Here is a 20,999-nt window from a genome sequence, read left to right on the forward strand (position 1 = left end):
AGCTTTGATACATATGGCCCATAATCTACTTCAGTCAGGATCTTGTGATTTAATATGTGCATATGTACAAGTACATTACAGTAATACGAGGATGGACATGGCCACCAAAGAATGCATCAGAAAGTTAATTATATGACTTGTTCGCCAGTTATAGTATATATTTTACATATAGTTTCCATACCTCTATGTACTATCCCGTTATGTAAGCACCACCTGAATTACAGAACTGCTTTCTCACTATGTCAGACAATTAACATATTACCTGTCTAGCAGGTTAACACATCAATGGATGAACTAGGGCAACAAGTATACAATTTAAGCAAGCTTTTCTATATAGTCACAAATAAAGTAATACAATGACGTTCATTAAATTAACTTAGGTTAAGTATTTAAAAGAACATGAAAGGTCAACTTGCATTTAAAAAAAATAATAATAATAATAATTTTATTGGTTTAATAGACCAAAGAAAGTAAAACAGCCTTATCAGAGCCTTGTGTGCCCATATTATAGTGCCTCCCATCGGCTTCAGGTCAATGTTTCAATAATGAAATCATTATATAAATTTATCAATACGGAACAGTCACTATGCTATTGATGAAGATTGCACAGTTGCACATAACAAAATCATTAAATGACAATGTAATCCTCTCTGGCCTCTCGGGTTCTCACTGTAGCAAGTAAACAATTACTGCTGGACTAAACACTCATACAAAATATTCCTATAACACATATCTGTTTTAGCAATAGGATATCATTAGTGATTGCATTTGTTTAAGCGTTTGTACGGTGAACATTATATGATTTATTAGTTAATATACTAAAAAAATAAAATGAACCAAATGTTATCATCCTTAATTACACCTAAATACATTGTTAGATTTTTTTTTTCCTTTTTTACCCCCTGACATAACTGTTTAAGGATTTACATGCTATGAAAGCTAATACAAGCTAACAAGAAGGATGCAGTTTGATAAAGTAAGTAACACACCTTATAATGTATAAACTTTTCCATACCTCTCAAGCCTTGCTGACAGGTCAGGAGTACGTACAAAACACCTTTGGTACAGAAGTCACTCTCAGTCACAAGATTTGCAGCTCATGCATATGTTTATTGGTCAGCAGCAAAGGCCCATTTACATTCCTTGAAAGGTATTTGCTCAGGGCACCTGAAAGGAGTCCAGGTGGGCGTGGCTTACAAAGAGGAGGCGGGGTTATCATCTGTAGGTCTGTGATGCTGGACAGCTCAAAAGCTCTTTCAAAATAAATGTGCAACTAAATGATTTTGTTTTGCTATTTTGGCAGAAACAAGAGCCACCAAATTTCCCACTGAGCATAGAATTTAGTATAAATATACCCTTTCAAGGCATAATAACTAGCAGCAGGGGAGTGATTTAAGTACAAACAACTTCACCTTAGCACAAGGCGTTGTGCAAACAGTCAGTGTTACCTAGTAGATAAGATAAAGCCTCCCATTGCTTGGCAGTGCAGTACTCTGAAATACATGGAGATTTAATGGAGAGAACTGTTTAGGAGAAACTATACCATCATTCTGAAAGTATGCAAATGCTATTGCCTGTCCCCTCAGCCTATTACTGACCCACAAATACTAACAAAATCACCGGAGCAATTCAACAATGCTTCGGTGCGGAGACAGCTGATCTGAAGCTCAGCTGACCCTGCGATCCCTATCACCTCTCCTCTGGTAGCGATCGAACTTAGCACTGGCGAGTCTGAATCGGCAGTGTTACCGCGCATGCAGGAATCAGCGCCATCCGAAAATGGTGAAGGTTCCTAATGTTGAGCTCCGAAAATGTTGTATATTCGTAGCTTGATGAATTTAGTTGCCCATACTAATGTACGGGGACAGTGAGCCAGATCGGGACTGAAAGTTAAGCAGGAGATATCCATGTTAATTTCACATACATTCGCAGAAATTAAAGGCCCCAACATACTACACGATATTGCTAATGATTTGGCCCATTCCGACGCATCGGAATGACAAATCGTTCATATCTTGCAGTGTGTATGCAGTACATCGTGTAGTGCGTGCTCCCATGGGTACGTCAGCCTCATCACCTGAATTTTTTGTACATGCACTAAAAATCGGGCAATACGGTTAACGATCCCAAGCAGCGCTTTGCGGCAGGGGCCGGCATATCGGGCACCGGATCGTCCAGTGTGTACGGACTGCCTGATATGTCGGCCAGTCGGCGCGGGGGTCATGGGTCGCATCGCTGGGTGCACAGTCGTTTAGTGTCTACCCGGCTTAAGGGATAATGAATAGACCCCTAAAAATCCATATTGTATCATTTTGCTGAATACTGCGTCCTTCTACAAGTTTTTCAAACTGGCAAACTACAGTAGAACCTTAATCTGCATATTGTATATATCAGTGATGCATGATACGTGGCCATAAGACCACATGTGGACCACCATGCGTTCACTTGCATCCCCCAGCTTTATGCTTTGATTTTGTACATTTGTTTGTTGTAGCTTGTAATGCTTGTTTAAAATAGCTGCTGATATATTATTACTGATGGGGGTCTCTTAACTTTATCAAATGTATTAATTTAATATACAACTGAAATTAGCAGCAAGGTGCAACCCTTTTGAAGGTTAGAGTATAGCCCAATCCGCTCCCCGATATATATCAGGTTCTCTGTCAATGATATACTGTATATGTATATATAAGTTCAATAATAATGTGCCTTATAAAATTAGAAATAAGCCAGAATGTGAGTAATAAGTGTAGTATGGTAATAAAATGAATGTGAGAGCCTAGATAAATAAGACAATTTATCATATAGCTCCTGGAACCTCCATGTCACACGTACTATAACAGCAGGGAAGTATACACCTGGACATTTCAACGTTTATAACGATCAATAACAGTTTACGATCCAATTGGCGTCATCACTCTCTGAAAATTATAATATCGTTTTTCATCTACATTTGAGAAGATTCTATCTGACAAAAGTTTTTAAAGGTTGAAGTAATTGGTGAATCTCCCAGCATTGGACATATATACACCAATAAATGACCAAACAGATGAAGACCGATCGTACAGGTCAGTTGTATCTATTGTTTGCAACTAGCTTTAGGTCTTGTAAATTCATGCAACCCAAATGTTGACTGAAATGCTCAGTATTAGGCCAAAATAGCGACAAATTATTGGATTCACAGCATCTCTAGTGTCAGGGAAAACATCTCAAAACTCATAAATGCTGTTTATATGTGTTCTAAATGCCAATCCATGTCATACTTGCCCACTCTCCTGGAACGGCCGCCACCCGCCCGCACACTCCCACACCTGGCATTCACTTTACCCCACGCGCAGGCGCCCACTTATACAATTCTTTGTGGAGCCAATGATGCGGTTGTGTCATTGAGGCCCCGCCCCCTGCTGCTCAATTCCTAGAATCTTAGCATCATGTAGCGGTGAGGGGCCATGATGACGCAATCACACAGTCACGGCCTCAGAGGAGGCAGCCAGGTTGTCAGCGAGTACAGTGCATGATATATACGGGGGCTAATTCTGAGTTGCAGGCAAAGTGGCTGTAGTGCTGGCAGCAGCGGAAGCCTGACTTACTACTTTATGCTAATGTGGTAATCCATTCAGCTAATGCGCAAACCCGTGCTGCCCAGTGATATTATGCCAATCACTGCAACCTTAGTATCTGCACTTGGCCCCAGCCCCATGCTAAGTGCAGGAGATCCGTCAGATACAGGCTTCCCTTCTCCATACACACAGCCCAGAGTCGCACGGAGCTTTTGTTACACACCCACAACACTCCCACATATCCAGGTGGTTGCGTATGATGGCATTGTCACCACCCAGTTCACACCCTGAAACGCCCTACTTCACGGAAAGACAGATAGGACCAAGTTCCATCCGACTCAGAATAGGATGGACTTATGTTAATGTGTGTAAATTTGCGTCTGCCAATTCGCTGTGTGCAAACACTCGCCATTTACATCCGTGTACAGAGATCCCTCAGACTCAGAAACTTCCCCATGGTGTGCAAAATAGTGTAGACGTCAGGAGCCAGCTAGTCAGAACAAGGAGCCGTGAGGAAATATGCATGCGCTGTAATAGACCACCTGCCTCCTAGGAATGGCCCATTACTGATATACATTTAATTAATTTTTTGAAAGTGCACCTGACATCCTCACACAATGGAGGCAGCCATTTTGTAAGAAGAACCATTTTGTCCCTCGTGCTTTACTGATGTCACTTATGTTCTAGTGAATTGACTGGCTGCATGCTTGTGAATATCACTTTAGCCCACAGAATGGCCTCATCTAGGTTTGTGAGTGGTGGGTCCACTTTTAGGTGCTGTATTCCTAGCTAGATAAAAGCATGGAGCCGTTCTCTGTGCTGCTCTTAACAAACAGTATAATAATGCATTTTTAAAAGCAACTCTCTCAGGTAAGTAAGAGAAAGTTAAAACAAAACTCTAATTATTCTGTAAGACTAAAAAAGTTCTACTTTTTGTTTCTGTAAATTGCATTATTATGGCTACTGGTTTCCCAGACACTGTTGAAACATATGGTATAAACTCAGATCAAATCCCTCTCTGGAACATTTGCTACAACATAAAGTAAATAAAAAACCTGCTTCAGCTCTGCTCTCAAAGAGGACGGAAAAGAGCATTAGTTCTCAATAGTAAAAGCTAATCAGTACATAACAACCATGTGGTCCTTGGACGCACTTAGGCAAAGTAAACAGCACACCTACACAAAACAGTAAAAATGAATTGAAAAAAATAAAAGAAAAAGAAACACCAACCGAAACTATCCTCGTGAAGCTACAATTTGTCAGTTCAGCGGGCAGTGCATCCAACCAGCGGGAGAAAAGGAAAGGGGTGTGATCAGCACTGTAATTAATAGCTGGGAGCCCCGCTGTGACCTAACAAAAATAAACGTGAATGATGGACAGTAGGAAAAGGGGCAGGAGCATTTGTGAATTGTTTTCTGTTTATCATTGAAGTCATCTGAAGCTCATTTTAAAGCCTGGTCCTTACCTATTATTGTAACATTTTAACTGTCTATGGAAACTGGGTCACACACACGCATCACTGAGTAGAAAAATCACTTATTTGTGTGTGTATGTTTGATATGTAATTTAGATTGTCCCGATGGATAATCTGTGTTAATGAATAATTAGATATTGAAGTATGTGTGCTGTAATTGTTTGATTTAGCTCAATGAATCCTGCACTGCGCATTGTGAAAACAGGCGTAATTACGTATACACACAACTCTGTATAGTCCGTGACTCCGCCAACATGCCCCGACTGAACTTAGCCTGTGGAAGAAGAACACCCCGTTAAAACCCAGTTACGACCCTTCAGTCGCAAGTGGAGAGGTGTTTGATGTACAGTACTTGTCGTGTAATTGCGTACACTTAGGTGCGGCACACCCGCGTGGTACTAAAGACAGGCGTCGAAAACTAACCATAACCATACGCCGGAAGACAGATGCCCGGCATACCGAACGAAGGTAAGCCGGGCGCCGGGTGCGGATAGCTGCGGGGGTGGGGAGGGTTAGGTTTAGGGCTCCCGGTGGGACTTAGAGTTAGGCACCCCCTCGGGAGGGTTGGGTTCAGGCTAGGGGAAGAGGGGGTTAGGGTTAGGCACCCCCGGGGGGAGGTTAGGGTTAGGCACCCCCCACCGGGACTTAGGTTTAGGGAGTGGAGAAGGGGGGGTTATGCACAAGGAGGGGGGATTAGGGTTAGGCACTTGGGGGGGAGGTTAGGGTTAGGTACCCCTAAGGGAGGGTTAGGGTTATGGGGTAGAATTAGGTTAGCGATACTTACCTTAGGGAGGATCGGGACCTTCACTCTTGCCATGTAGCCGGCGGTAATACCTACTACACCCAATAAAAAATTGTCATTAACAAAAAAGAAAACAAACAAAAAAAACCTCCAGTAAACACCACTTTTTATGTACAGTTTCCTAAATGTCACCCAATGTTTTCTAGTACAAACATGAGCATGTGCTAAATGTTATTGCACCCTAAGAAAACAGTTATGGGTGAAAGGGTGAAGCTGCGGCAGTATACACTGACCTAACACGGATACTTCATTTATGGAGCCAAGTAACGGACTATGATTCAGCAGCGATCACTACTGCGAATTCGCACAGAATGTAGCTGCCAAACTATGCTAATGCCTACCAAAGCACTGCCGACATAAAGCCAGTACCATTGACACACATCGACCACTCACGCAGCACACACATGCCTACTCTCCCGGAAGTCGCGGGAGGCTCCCGATTTTTCGGGTAACCCTCCGCACCCCCGGTACAGTCGGCATTTCTCCAGCATTCCTGCCCACTTCCTAGTGAAGTTGGCAGAAAGGGGAGAATTTCCGTGTCGATCGTGGGTCTCCGTGTAGGGGACAGGGCTTAATGACGCAATTCTTCATGAATGGTGACATTTGGCCATGCCCCCTATTTACATTTTAACCAATTGAGGCAATTTACATCGATGGGTGGGGGTTTAATTATGCAAACCATCAGGATCCGCCCCCCATCGCCTCTCTCCTGCTTCTCCTCTCCGAGCTTCTCCCGGGGAGAGAAAAACAAAGGTAGGCAAGTATGTGCCATGCAGCATTTACACCAGGTCTGACCAGCCACAGACACTGCAAGTCTCTTCGCACACAGTGGGCTCTCAAGATGTGCATGCAACAGCAGTGGCTAATTTATGCATTCCCAAGCAACGGCGTTCAAACGGACAGGCACGCCTGCGGTTTTCCGACCACCCCCCTGTCACCACACCCAAAAGCCACGCGCAATGAGGCTTATAAGCATACATAATGGCTAACAATCTCTCGATGTGCATACGTAGTTGCATTAGCAATCACTGCTGAATCAGGCCCTTTATACTTACTGAGTATACAGAGGGCCTCTAACACTGATGGGAAAGTATTACTGTACAGCTCATTCTTCTCACATACATATCAAAATATTAATCTCCCGATTGGCTCCACTGTTAACATTCAAATTTCCCACTTGTGGTTTACTGCAATTATTGTAGCACTGAGATATAACTGGTCACACAACAAGTGATTTGTATCCATGAACAAACAATATGGGGTCTATTTACTAAGCAGTGTTAGGAGACAGAGTGAAAAGTGATAAGAAAGTGATATGGTGCCAGCCAATCAGCTCCCAACTGTCATCTCACAGGCTGTGTTTGAAAAATGACAGTTGGGTACTGATTGGCTGGCACCTTATCACTTTTCACTCTGTCTCCTAACACTGCTTAGTAAATAGACCCCTAAGTTCCTTATATGGGATGGGTATGAAATTCTGACCCTGGAAGCTCAACTCTTCACTCCCGGGGTGGTGCCTAACCCTAAATTCCCCCCCAGGGGTGCCTAAGCCTAACCCCCCTTCCCGCACACTAACCCTCCTGGGGGGGTACCTGAACCTAACCTCTCCCTGGTCGTGCCTAACCCCCCTCTTCCAACCCTAAACCTACCACCCCCCCTCGCAGCTAACACTTATCTGGCTCCGGTGTCTTACGATCTGGATGCCGGCTGTCAGGATTCCGGCGTCGGAATTTTGGCCAAGCGACGCGATGCCGGCGTCAGTATATCCATGGCCGGCATCTCGTTTGCCGGTATATACACTACATCCCCCTTATAGATTACACAATTTCCTGCAGTGCCTTTTAGACACATGGAAGCTCTCACTTGCTTATCATGGAGCTGAAAGTATATATATATATACAAAAAACGTGCACTAACAAATGCACATACGCACTTGGTCATCATGGTGCACTTGCACCTGCCCTCTACTAGGTGCAGATACACGCCTCCTAACAGGCATATACTGGTTTATGTCCATATCTGCAAAGGCTGAATTTGCACGCACATGCCCTTCCTGAACCTTGCCTATGTGAGAACTCTGCATCACATCCACGTTTCGCCACTCCAGATGTGTGTAGAAGTGTAGATGCAATCAAAATGCCATGACTCTGCCCTGCCCATGCTTGCATGCTCCCATTTTTGGAACAGGCACAGTGCAAATTCACACAAGACATTTTAACCATGTCGACATAACTGTCAACATTCTGGTTTCAACATACTTGGCACAAGCAACTGCTGTAAATGTTTTCATTATATTGAAGTATTGAAGCTAGTAGTTGACATTGGGCCTAATTCTGAGTTGTACGTTACTGCATAGCCACAGGGAAGCGACTGTACAATACCGTACAACTAATAGGCTAATGCATCAGAAGGCATCTGGTGTAAATAGATGCCTCCTGACTGATCCGAGTGCTACGTCCTAAGATGCAGCATAGGATCTTCTGCGAGATTGCTCCTGGCAGCTCCGTAGTCGAGGTCAAGGAATCTAAATCGGAAGACGCAGACCCTGAAATGGAAGTAGGCCTTGCCCATTTCCTGCCCCCAAACGGCCGCTGCCTGTCAATCAGGCTGCGACTTTGGGGAACTGTGAGAGATCTTGCAGTAGAAGACCGGCGCATGCACAGTACAGATCCTGCGCATGGGCCGATCTTCTAACATCGGTGTAGTACGCAAAAAAAAAAAAAAAATTAGTTCACTTTGGTTTTAAAACCCCTCATTAAAGATCATTTTGATTTTTCACAGTATTTTAACACTAATGCAAAAAAAAACCAACCAAACAACTAAATATAAAATTGTGCAGGTAAAATTAGACGCAACTACAGTGTAACAACATTATGGCACATGAGCTGACCTTTATCCAGAAGATGCCTCTGAACCTGGGCCCCACAATCCCCACTGTGACATAAACAGTCTCTTAGTAGATGTATCATGAACACAGAATGATATATAGATATGGACAATACAGAATGTTTAGGATTTTCGAAATAAGGGGAATTTTCTGCAATTTGGAGAACTCTGTCTAAAATATACAGAATAAAATAATATTATTAAACGGTCTAGCAGTGCTCCTCACAGTACCTACAAAAGGAAACAATCAGTGCTCGTGTTTGTGTGTGTGACATTGTCACTGAGAAGCAGGAACTATTCACAGCTTGTCTGGATAGCAGATTTCCGGATCAGACATCCTATGACTGTAGTCACACAGCAACCACCTACAGTATTACACAATATAACCAGAAGCACTCCTAGATTTAGTTGCTGGCCAAGAAGATAATCTCTCAGTAGAAAAACAGCCCTGTTACCAAGGTGAGTTTGTGGTGTATTTGGCAAGTGTAAAATGGAAGTTATAGCGAAAAGTTATACAGGCAAGCATACAATTCCTCTACATTAAAGAGCTTCCTGTGACATTCGCAAATGTATATATTAAATGTGGCAATTATTGCTGTACCTGCATACATCAAGGGACATGATCATTTCAGGAACCAGTCAGAGAAGTCTGCAAGCTACTGGGTTATTTTTAGAAGCCAAAAAGTTGAGATTTAAAGGAGTTGGGTACCCTAGGTAGGTTTTAAAGGCAAGCAGGTGCCTGTTCCCATTTCCACTCCATGCTGAGCCATGCATCTAACATGCTACAGTGTCTCCATGGATCTTGGAGTACTACAACTCCCATCATGTCATGTATAGGGAATGTGATTCTTAACAGACTTTTTTTGAATGCTAAAATCTACTTTACTGCTATAATTATTAACTTGTAAGTTCTAAAGAAACGGATGGATTTACAGTGCATCACACAGCATTTCAGGTCCTACACAACTGGAATATGTATGTATTTTACCATAATCAGACACTTGCAGTAAACAGAATAAACATACGAGTTCATTATTTGAGAAACAGGCTTATAGCGTTTTACATAAATGTTTTCTGGGACAAAGGGCCTGATTCGGACCCGCTCGCTAGATGCATTCGCACGCAGCCGTCAGCTGCCAAAGGAGCTCACTCAGACCTGCTCGCAAGATGCGGCCGCTCGCTGGCAAAAAGGGTCCGGATATTCAAATTCCACGCTCGCACTGCGTGGCGTAAGGACGCCCTCTATGTCTTAGTGAGCTAGCTGCACTGAGCGCTCGCTAGTGTATAAAGACGCCCCATTTCCACTAGCAATACACGTCATCTCCTGGAATTGTAGGATTGATCGGTAACATTGAGAGCCATCGGAGCTGCTCGCAGCCCTTGAGGTAGCCTTACCCGCCGCAAGCACTGCGATCAGTGCTGGCTGAAATACATACAATGACGCTACTTTGCTAATTATGCACTCCCATTAAACTGCATTTTGACGGCCTGAAACGCCTGCGTCAGCAACACCACTCCCCCGTTTACAAGCACCTAACCCTGTTACCACCCACAAACGGCACTATCTGTCACTCAAAGTAGCGAGCAGTCTGTGTACTACAAGCGCACGATTCCAGATCAATAAGACTGGCTTGCGCACTAAGCAACAATCGCCTGGCAGCGAGCGATCACGCCTTAGCGAACGGCTCTGAATCAGGTCCAAAGTATGCAAATACCGCGATCGCATGGCAAGACAGCACGCCCACTATGTCTTGCCGTGCGTTCACGGTGTGTATTTAGACGCCCACCAGCCTGTCATAAGACACCAACTTTCCCTTAGTAATACACGTCAACTCCAGAAGTGTATTCAACAATCGGTAACATCGGACACATACGCAGCACTTGTGGCTGACCATACCCTACTGCAAGCACTGCGACGCTTGCTGTGTGTAATTCAGCCATGTGATATGTATTATGATGCTTCGTCTTAATTATGCATTCCCCTGAAATGGCGTTAAGACGCACAGACATGCCTGCGTTCGCACCACCACTCCCCCGTTTCCATCGACATCCCCGTCACCACATACAAATGGCTCGTTCTGTCACTCATTCTAGTGAGACGTCTATGAACAGGGTGCAAATGTTTCCCCATCGCATGGACTAGTCCGCACACGCGCACTGCGTCTTGTACGCATGCGCACATTGCAAACATCGGCAGGCTACGTGCGAACGCAGCCTAGAGAACGGGTCTGCATCAGGCCCAAAATTCACTAGTGCAGTGGTTCCCAAACTGTGCGCCACGGCACCCTGGGGTGCCTCGGGACACTTGCAGGGGTACCTTAGGTTGGTGGTCCAGCACCAAATCAAATTCTTTATGATCAATTTAATGTAAATATGTGGACAAACAGAAGCACAAACCTGTCCACCACCACATAACTGAGCCTAAGGATGACAGGGGAGCACAATTTACTTTACTACTTCACTGCATTTCTTTCTGAATTTCTCAATAACAAACTTTTGGCTTAGGGGTGCCATGAAAACAATGCTGATACTCTAGGGAGCCGTGATTCAAAAAAGTTTGGGAACCTCTGCATTAGTGAGTGGAACAAGTATTATGTTACGTTATATGGACAAGGCATTGGGAAGGTCACCCCCTCCCCCAGACACTTGAGGAGGCCTAGATACAACTCATAGGCAAGGTGCTACTGTCTTGGCACAGTATACCCAATGCCTGACAGATTTCTGGGCAGATGTCTCCTAGTCTTAGTGTGTGCAGACAGCAATGGAGTTAACAGTGGTAGATGTAGCCCGCCATAAATAAGGTAAAACTAGGGGCGTAATGATGGCGGGGCGAGTGGGACACTTGCCCTGGGATCCATGACAGGCCCAGCAGTGGGGTGCGCCGCCGGCAAGAGAAATGTACAATGTGGAGATGTGCTTCACACTGTTGCAGCCAAAACTGGGACCAAATGTGTGATCCCAGTGCCGGAAGTCCTTCAGCCTGTTGAGATGTGTTCCCAGCAAGACACATCAGCGGCGGGTGACATTTGGCGATGACCGTGAGCTGGGTGTAGCTCATTGCAGCGGCAATTTGAATTTTTGGCGCCGGCTGCGAGCCAATAACGGCTCACGGGTTAGCAGCCAAAAGAAAGCAGCAGGACAGTTCGTCGGTGGGTGAAGGAGAAGGATGTCACATGCAAAATCTCCAGGCAGCCGCGGCAGTCCCTGGCCAGGACGGGCCAGCGGCAGAAGAATGCAGCTGAGTTCCGGTGAGTGCTACAGTGGTGAGAAAGTAAAAGAACTAACAAAGCTCCCCACTGCAGCCACTCCCACGGCACAGGTAGGCCCTCTATGAGTTGTAGGATGGGTTTTTCTAATGGGTGGTTTGAAAAAATTAACATCAAGCAGAATCAAGCAAAATCTCATGGTGGCAATGCATTTTGTGGGGGCTACCGTACCTGTCAGAAAGGGCTAGCAGAAAAATAAATGTCCCCATCCACCTTAAAACAGCCACAGAACTGTGAAGCCTTTGTTGATTACCACTAAAACAGACGTTCAAGTAGGGAAGGGTTTCCACAGAAAACTGCTGTAAATATGTAAATTGACTTACGTTTATAGGAACTTTATATGATCTTGATGCAAGTGGGACATATGTCAGTATAAAGTGTATTTTGCATGAAATCGCACAGAAAGTGGGTACAGGGCAGGCATAGACAGACTAGCACAATTCTACCACTTATGCCCACCTGGAGAGACGGAACAGAGAAGAGCAGGGGTCAGTCTAACTTAGGCCGAGTACAACAAAGATATATAAGTCCGGTAGGAAGCATATGTTTTGCAACTGATACAGTGCAGGTGTATATGTTGTGGAAGCATCTAAAGTTTTGTATGTCTCTATATGTGTGCGGAATATGCTATTTTTCCGTACAGTACACACATTTTGATGACAACTCTGTATAAACCCCTAATATGTGTTAAGTATAGGAGAGCACCAAAGGCTTTCAACTTTTTGGTTTCGCTTAGTGTGATTGGAAGAGAGGGACACCCTTTAGGCCAAACAGCCAAACTGGTTAGTGTCAAAGAGTATAGCAGTCTTTGACCCTACATAATATGTACTAGACGCTATATATAAAGACATGCTAAGGCAATAGGAAGGAAACACCATACATTGCAGTATAAAACATGTTTCATCTGTTTCCTTAATGTGACTACTAACCAACCATATACTGTGATTTACTGTAAAGTGATGAAATAAAAACAATGACCGTATTATTGAGAAACTGAAGATTCTCTGCATAGCACAAATCAATCCCTGGAGAACAGACGAGATGATTACATTGGAACTTGTTTCCTTTCCACAGAATCAAAATAAAAGATTGTGACACCCTAGAAATTCGATATGCACCAATTCACCTGAATTCAGCCGCAGGATTTCCGCTTTGAGCGTGTGAATACGCCTCGGTCAGTCTTCCATTGTTTTTGCAGAGTGGAACTGGTCATATGCCCTTTTCACAAATGTACACTCTCTGCCCCTCTCCATCACTTTAAGGGGCTGATTCCAGAAAGCTATACCCTGCTTTTGCAAAAGTCTCCAGAACTAAGCTGTTGCGAACTTGGCCCTCTCCCTTTTGACTTCTCTACATAATTATGCTAATTGCTCACTGTAATTACTGTATGTAACAATTCATTTATGTAAAGTTGTGAAATGGTCTTTATCCGTTTGTACTTATGTAACGTGTTGCAGTATTCCCTTTGTACCGTGCTGCGGAAGCCTTATCGCTCCTTTTCCCATTGGCTACATGCACCACTATGTGAAAAATGAGATGAGGATGATAGACATAGAGCCGGATTCAATTAGAGCCAAAAAGCAGAGATCCACGATAAGCGCAATGTTTTCACCTCATTCGCCAGTTTTGAGGTGGAGCTATCGTGTACTTTCACACTGCGTGCTCCCGCTTTTCGCCCTATTCAATTGCAAAACAGGCGAAGACGCGGATGTGCGAATTGCGAAACTAGCGAAATGGACTTATTTTGTGGGGGATATCAGTCTGTACCCCCAAAAAAGCGTAAGGGACCATGGTAATCAATATAGAAATGTATTAATAGCTGTAATAAAAGTATTTTGGGTTCCCTAATTAAGTCAAATGGCTGTTATATGCACTTTTGCATTACCGTGAAAAAATTATATAAAGCAATTTCTTTGGTGAATAAAAAGTGTTGTAGTTAAATTGGGGGTATATGTAAATGGGTGCTAGTACATGTTTGTGTTTGAAAAGTGATTATTTAAAAATTGTTACAAAAACACCTGTCCCATCCATACAGCACCTCAAAATACCCGACCCAATACTTAACACCCATTTTCAAACACTTTTTACATTTTCACCCCAAAAATGACATTGCCTTTATAGGGGGTATTAAGATAATTTTTTCTTTTTTGTTTTTGCCTAATTAGTCATTAGGGGGGTGCCCGATGGGTTCTGAACCAAGGGCCCGATTCAGAGCCGCTCGCTAAGAAGCGCTCGCATGCAGACTGCCGATGTTTGCATTGTGCGCATGCGTACACATCGCAGTGCATGAACCAGTCTGAGTGAACGGGAAGCGCATGCTCGCTGCACATAGACTGCACAGCTGAGTGAGTGACAGGAGAAGCCATTTGTGGGTGGTGACAGGGGTTGGTCTATGAAAACGGGGGAGTGGAGGTGGGAACGCAGGCGTGCCTGAGCGTCTCAACGCCGTTTCAGAGGTGTGCATAATTAAGATGCAGCATCATAGTACACGTCACCTGGGTGAATTTTACACTGAAGTGCTCGCAGTAGGGTATGGTCAACCACAAGTGCTGCGTTCGCTTCCGCAAGCGGGCGTCTTAAGGCAGGCTAGTGGGCATCTGCATACACAGAACGATCGCACGCCAAGACATAGATGGCATGCTTATGCCTTGCCGTGCGATTGCCTGCCTTGCTGTCACATAGCCGAATTTGCATACTCATCTAGCGAGCGGGTCTGAATCGAGCCCCAAGTCCCCATATTTTTACTCAAAAATAGAGATTTTGCACTTCTTTTCTCCATTCTTTGGGTGCAGAAACTTTTTTGCCTACTTTTACCTATGGAAACGTCCTGGAATTGAATAGGGCGATACTTCGGAAACAGGTGAAAACCGAGGTTCGCGGCTTTTCGCCTCTAATTGAATACAGGCCTAAAACTGAATTTTGTGTTGCATCTTTGCCTGTCAGAGATGACCTACTAAGTGTTCAGCAGGGTTCTGGAGACATTTGTAATTTTCAGTTTAACATCTTGTTTTATACTTTTGTGTAATGACACACCAGTGATGGTACAGTACAATGTTTACATATCACAGGTGCAGATGGTGGTAGGGGTAAATTTAGGGGTTTTCCAATGTTAAAGACATTTCTGCAGATAACTTACTGTGCTTTCTGGTTACCATCAAACTGGTAGCATTGAACCCACATTCAGACAATACAATGGTTTTAAATTAATCCACAATGTAAGTAAATCCGCTAGAAATGTGTCCTATTGTATCTATCCCTTTATCTCACTCTGCAAAATGGAATATCGTGTTTGCACTACACTGCAGGTATCGTATTGCAGTTGTGCTGCCAATAGCAAAACTACACACTACACAAGGCTACTGAGCAGCCACAGAACTGGATAACACACCTGTAACAAGCCAAGCAAGGAGTAAAACCTACCAAAGTATTTATCCGCTCCCCTATTGTGGAGATATATTTCCATATCAGGGCTGTCTGGAAACAGTGAATGCCGTAGATCACTGCATCTGTTTATATTACAGCACTTAGACTATATGCACAAATCACAATGGGACTTCTCTGTGTACATGCTCCCTGGATAAACAGAGAATCAGTGCTTTGGAAAGTGCCAGGTGACAAGCAATACGTCAGTGCTGGGGGAGGTGTACATGGAAGAGGTAATGACATGAGGGCGCTGGGAAAACAGGAACACGAATGAGACAGGCAGGGTGAACGCAGTGAGTGAAAATCTGCAAACATATGTTCTGGTTTTGAGAGAAGGGTTTAATCAATGGGATCAGTATGCTGGGTCCCCATGTATACCGTGCTACAGATAAGTTATCATAAAGAAGATTACTCTCTCAGCCTTTGGAATACTGCAAATGGCTGACAATGTCCATCTGACACATACAGTACCACACAGAGAGATTCTGAGTTGCCAGAGAAGAGAACGCAGCCTGGTCTATTGGTTGTCTCCCATCTGTAAATGCTGCTACAAACTCCTTACCTCGTGTACATCTGTGCAGCCGAATGTGCAAGATCTGAGTGGTCCACATTTAGAGTCCGTGCACGATACAGGTTTGGTCCGTCCTTACACGCCACCATCAGTCGCACCATTGAAACTTGCACCAGATCTATGAATGCAGCCACTTGCACTGACGCGCCTGCGATACTGCTATAGCACGCCCACTGAACGGACCATTCTTGCATGTCACTGCCCGGGAACGCCCATCACTTTGGCACAACATTTCTGATACCGTCCACCTCGATCACAACAGCGCCCTTGTGCGCACGCCCTGTGTAACACGTGCTCCATAGGGTTTTTTAGAAATTTTCACACATGCGCAGATGCAAAAAACAATGTGCAAAACGATGCGAACATCAGAGATTGCATCAGGCCGGCAATGTGACTGTAATAATGTATGAAGGCAGGGACGGACAGGGGCTACTGAGCAGCCCTGGCAGTCCCCCTGTGCACCCGCAAAAGGGTCGTGACCTCGCAGCAAAAGGAAGCGCACGAGGCTGGCCTCGCGGCACCCCCAAGCCCCCCGTCCCCCCGTCTTTCGGTATCCCCGGCCGAGCAGAGCGACAGGAGGCGGAGCTGCTCAGCCGCGGTTTGACGCCAGACCGGCCCATCTGGCATTTGCCAGAAGTGCCAGATGGGCAGTCCGGCCCTGTATGAAGGTGTCAAAACTACTTAGCTGATTCAATAACATAAAAAGAAATAACTGTACACAGGACTCCCGTTACTATGAAGCAGAAAACAGTCCATAAATGCTGTACCTACAGTATGCTATTCCTTCTCCCATGTGGGACTAATGGCTGCGATGCACACAGAGATCCTGGCTACTTATGTGAAGTTAGAAGCATCAAAATTAAAAATTCTGGGGGGAAAAAAAAAAATTACACAAAAAAGTGAGGAAAAAGACAGTTTAGGAGCTCTATGTAAATATCTTGCTATATGTAAAACCGCTTAGGGTAGGTATACACTACACAATGTGTGTACCTAGCATTGTGCAGTGTGTACAGACAGCGCGATGTAGCGTTTGAACACACTGCGCCATGCTGTGTACAATGAAGCGTTGTGCCGTTCCATGCTGCATTTAGCAGCATGGTGTCGTTCATTACATCGTCCCGTCTGATGTGAGATGGGGTGATGTAATGAGTGACATACGTCAAAGCGTGATAGAGCGTACACACTATGCAATGTGAACGATATGTCATTCCAATTAGCTTCAAAATGACATATTGTCCATTATATCACCTATATTGTAGCCAGTCTTACTTATCCAGTCAATTCTATCTTTGATGGGTCTAATTATCAATATGGCTCAAAAAGGAAGACTTTCTACCTCCATCTACAGTATAGCAAAAACAAATATCTTTGCCAGGGCAGCTGAGCGTACTCATCGCTTCATCAGCCAGTCCAGACAGGTCACCCATGCACACTGCACAGGAAGCATTTATTTGGGTTTACAATTGCAGATTATATTGAAAAAAATCAACAACCTCCCTCTCTCTCTATTACTCAAAGAAGAAAAAATGCTTTATTTTAGTAAATAGGTGCAGACACATGCACAATAATGTCCAGCTGCACTCAATTCCACCACTTCAGTTCTGCCGCTGGTTACAGCACATCACTCATCTTTGCACCGTTATCAGGCTCTAGTGTCATTTTATGTGCAGGTTCTGTTTAGAACATACTCGTGTTTGGTATTCCCTATTTGTGCTGAATGACCATACTGTAGTGCATTATTATCCTGGAGACATGAGGCTGGGCACAGTTTTCGCAGCTCTACTTTCGGCTGTCCGGAGTATGCCACTCCTTAGTAGTTGTGTTTAAACAGAAAAAGAACTACAAAATATGATGAGAGCTTGCCATCAACTTCATCTTAGAAATCACATTGCACAAGTACACAATAAGTTATTTCGTCACAGACGTTGCACAAGCTGGATCATTAGTGATCTGTTGTCAGGTTGTGCAAACACATATATTTAGGCAGGTGAAATAAGGACAAAATAATCCTCACCCTCAATCCACCCAAACTCCACATTTGACAAAATCGGAACAGTTGGGGCATTCCTAATGTAGTGTTCTATAGGCAGGAGAGTAAAAGGACAGAGGTGTAGATTTAATATCTGCTAATTTATAATACGTAGCTTTTGATTCTGTAAATGGTTAAGAAACAAGAAGTGGGAGGGGTTACAAAATTATGCAATGTGAATTAGTCATAGAATAAATGGAACAGACACTGTTCTGCCCATATCAATAAGCATGTATACTAAGCTATCTAAAATACAGCTGAAGGGGGTGCTGCTAGCTGGCAATACATCAAATAGGCAGTCTCACTGAATGTACAGAACACACTTTACAAGCATAACCGCATCCAAAAAGATTAGGCAAGGACTCCATGTATGCTGGGAAACATCGAAGATCTACATGTAGTGCAACAGGATCATCTCCAAAGAAGAAGAAAACACCTTAACAACTGTAATTATGTGTGAGCAAGAGAAATACAGCATGAAAAATATAAATTGCAGAGCTTTTTGATTTATTTAATGCATTTAACATGTTATAAGTTATGAATTAATTAAGATATACAATGACTAGATCAGTAGATTTACTATGTCATAGTCTGGCCTCTGTAACAAAAGACACGGAGGGAGAAGGTGCCTGATGCACCTCTCAGGAGCTCTGCCTTGCAGGAAATGAGCCCAGGGACTGATCAGCTGACAAATAATTACAGCTCCAGCCCACAATCTGCTTCTCATGACCTCTGGAGTCAGCACTGAGAACACTGTCATCTGTAGCTGTCAGGAGAGGTGAACGTGGCTTGCCGTACAGGGCTGGTGGTTGAAACAAAATGAGAGCTAGACTGTACCTTTTTTTTTTTCTAAATCCTTTTAGCAGTTTTCTAAAATATAAAATAGCACATCCATTGGAAATAAGGGAGGTGACACGGGGAGTACAAAATGTTACTTTCAATGACAATATGTGACACGCAGATTAACATTCGTCATTGACGCAATACCTTGAATAAATTCTAATGTGTGTACTTCCAAAGTATATTATAAGCTGAGATAGCCACAATAATATGAGCTATCACCCACTACTTATCAATAATATATCACCAAGGCATTTGAGTGATACTGAATTGGCGATACAAGCTGGAGCGGTGATATGCGTATGTGTGACCCGGCTAGTCGATTCATATATGCACAATGGGACTGAAGGCCCAGACATGGGCTTTCAGTTCCACTAATAAAAACAATAATAGTTTAAAAATATCTAGTTTTTACAAAGAAATATTTAAAAAAAATATTCATGACTGGAAAAAATGCTTTATTCACGTAATTAAGAGTTGCTTTTTTTATTAATTTTTTCTGTCATTGCCATCCTGAGATGACGAAAACAGGACAAGGATTGTGATGGTCTTTGTACTGCAGCGATAGCAGTGCTGGGGCTGACGGTAACCCCTCATTATCTCTGCTGAAAACTTCTGGCTTCACCAGGGATAGTGCGAGTACACATTAGGCGATATATTAGACGATATGCCGCTCTGAGGCAAATTGGAACAACATATCATCCACATCACATAGTTCTCATCTGATGTGCTGCACGTCAGATGGGAAGATGTCATGAACGATGTACTTTGTGCACGCTCAACCGGAAGACCACAAGATATATTGGTCCAATATATCCTCGGAAGACATCACCTGAACTACCAGTGATCTACACAATGATTGCATAGTGTGTACAGGAGAAAAGATTATTACTGGATACAATACTCCGACATGTTTTATCGTGCCGTCGTTTGGAAGATAGCATAGTGTATATGCTCTATATCGTGTGTTCTGGGATAAAGGGAAATTAGAACGACCATCGCATCTTCCTGATGTGTACCTGGCCATAGAGTGTGTTGCCATTAAAAAAATTGAACCCTCAGAATTAACTTCCAGTACATTTGATAAAATGAATCTGATTTCTCTTCTCACAGGCAATGTATTGCAGCCTTTCCACGTAGTTCCCCATTATCTCTGTGACAATTAATAAAGCAGGGTACACACTATACAATCTATCGTCTGATATATTGTTTCCCTGTGGATCGGAATTATATATCGTACACATCGTATAGTGTGTACGCCCAATCCGTCGTTCATTAAATTGTCTTATCTGCTGTGCTGCACATCAGATGGGACTATTTCACGGCCAACGCTGTGTTGTTACATGCAGCATGTGATCATACATTGCGCCGGATTATGTAGTGTGTACGGCCACACAATGTAATGTTACATATCAGCCCCTCAGTCACTGACATATGTTAATAGAACTATAAAGGTGGCCAAGCACCTGCCATAGCTGCGAAGGTCCAGAAACTAACCAGATTGTCGTCCCACTGCAAGACAAATAAAACATATTGAGGTCGCTATGAGAGGCAGCCGTTTGGCTCAATCCCTTACAAGAAGACCTAATACATGTGGCTATCTGAAAGCTGGCCACAAACAGCGAGATACAGCCAGTTAATTTAATCTGCAGATCCCGTCACTCTAGGTGAGTGGCCAAATCGCTCATAGATCTGTTAATCTGGAATATAATCCAGATAACAGCATTGCACTGTGAAAGACCAATTTAGTTGTAGGAAAAAATGAGATAAAGAACTATGGCCCCCATTTATCAAGGAAGCATAACCCCTTTAGCACTCGCTTAAGGGTTTATGCCACCCTTTCTGGATTTAACAAACTAAGATTACCGCTATTTGTCACAGCATCGCTCTCGCTATCTTTTAGATTGCGAGAGTGATGCGGTCCCCATTCACGGCAATGGGGACCTGGCGCTGCCTTTCCGGCTTCATCCATCCAGACGGACCGTCGCACATGCACATTACACCGGCGCCCCATCGCTGGCAGCGTTAGGCTGGCAGCAGCCCAGCGGAGGACCTCCCAGAGAAGGAGGACTTCGCAGGACCTCGCCGGAGGGGTAAGTACTGATAAATACCAGTGGATTTTTCGTTTTTATCAGTGATACTAATGAA

At 43.8% G+C, this 20,999-nt stretch overlaps 1 protein-coding gene across 5 annotated transcripts in view; it reads right to left on the reverse strand.

Annotated features, from left to right (window-relative positions):
* RBM47 (RNA binding motif protein 47) overlaps positions 1-20,999 on the reverse strand; it is a 165,578-nt gene that overhangs the window by 25,166 nt on the left and 119,413 nt on the right. The window contains exon 1 of one of the 5 annotated variants that reach the window (XM_088450561.1): positions 990-1,028. The exons of the other annotated variants lie outside the window; for them this stretch is intronic. The gene's annotated coding sequence lies outside the window, so the exon portion shown is untranslated. Of the gene's footprint in view, positions 1-989; positions 1,029-20,999 lie in introns of those variants that run through there. 5 annotated transcript variants of the gene reach the window in all.

The sequence above is a fragment of the Taudactylus pleione genome, unplaced genomic scaffold, assembly GCF_031769625.1.
Source record: "Taudactylus pleione unplaced genomic scaffold, aTauple2 ptg000519l, whole genome shotgun sequence".
NCBI classification, from domain to species: Eukaryota; Metazoa; Chordata; class Amphibia; order Anura; family Myobatrachidae; genus Taudactylus; species Taudactylus pleione.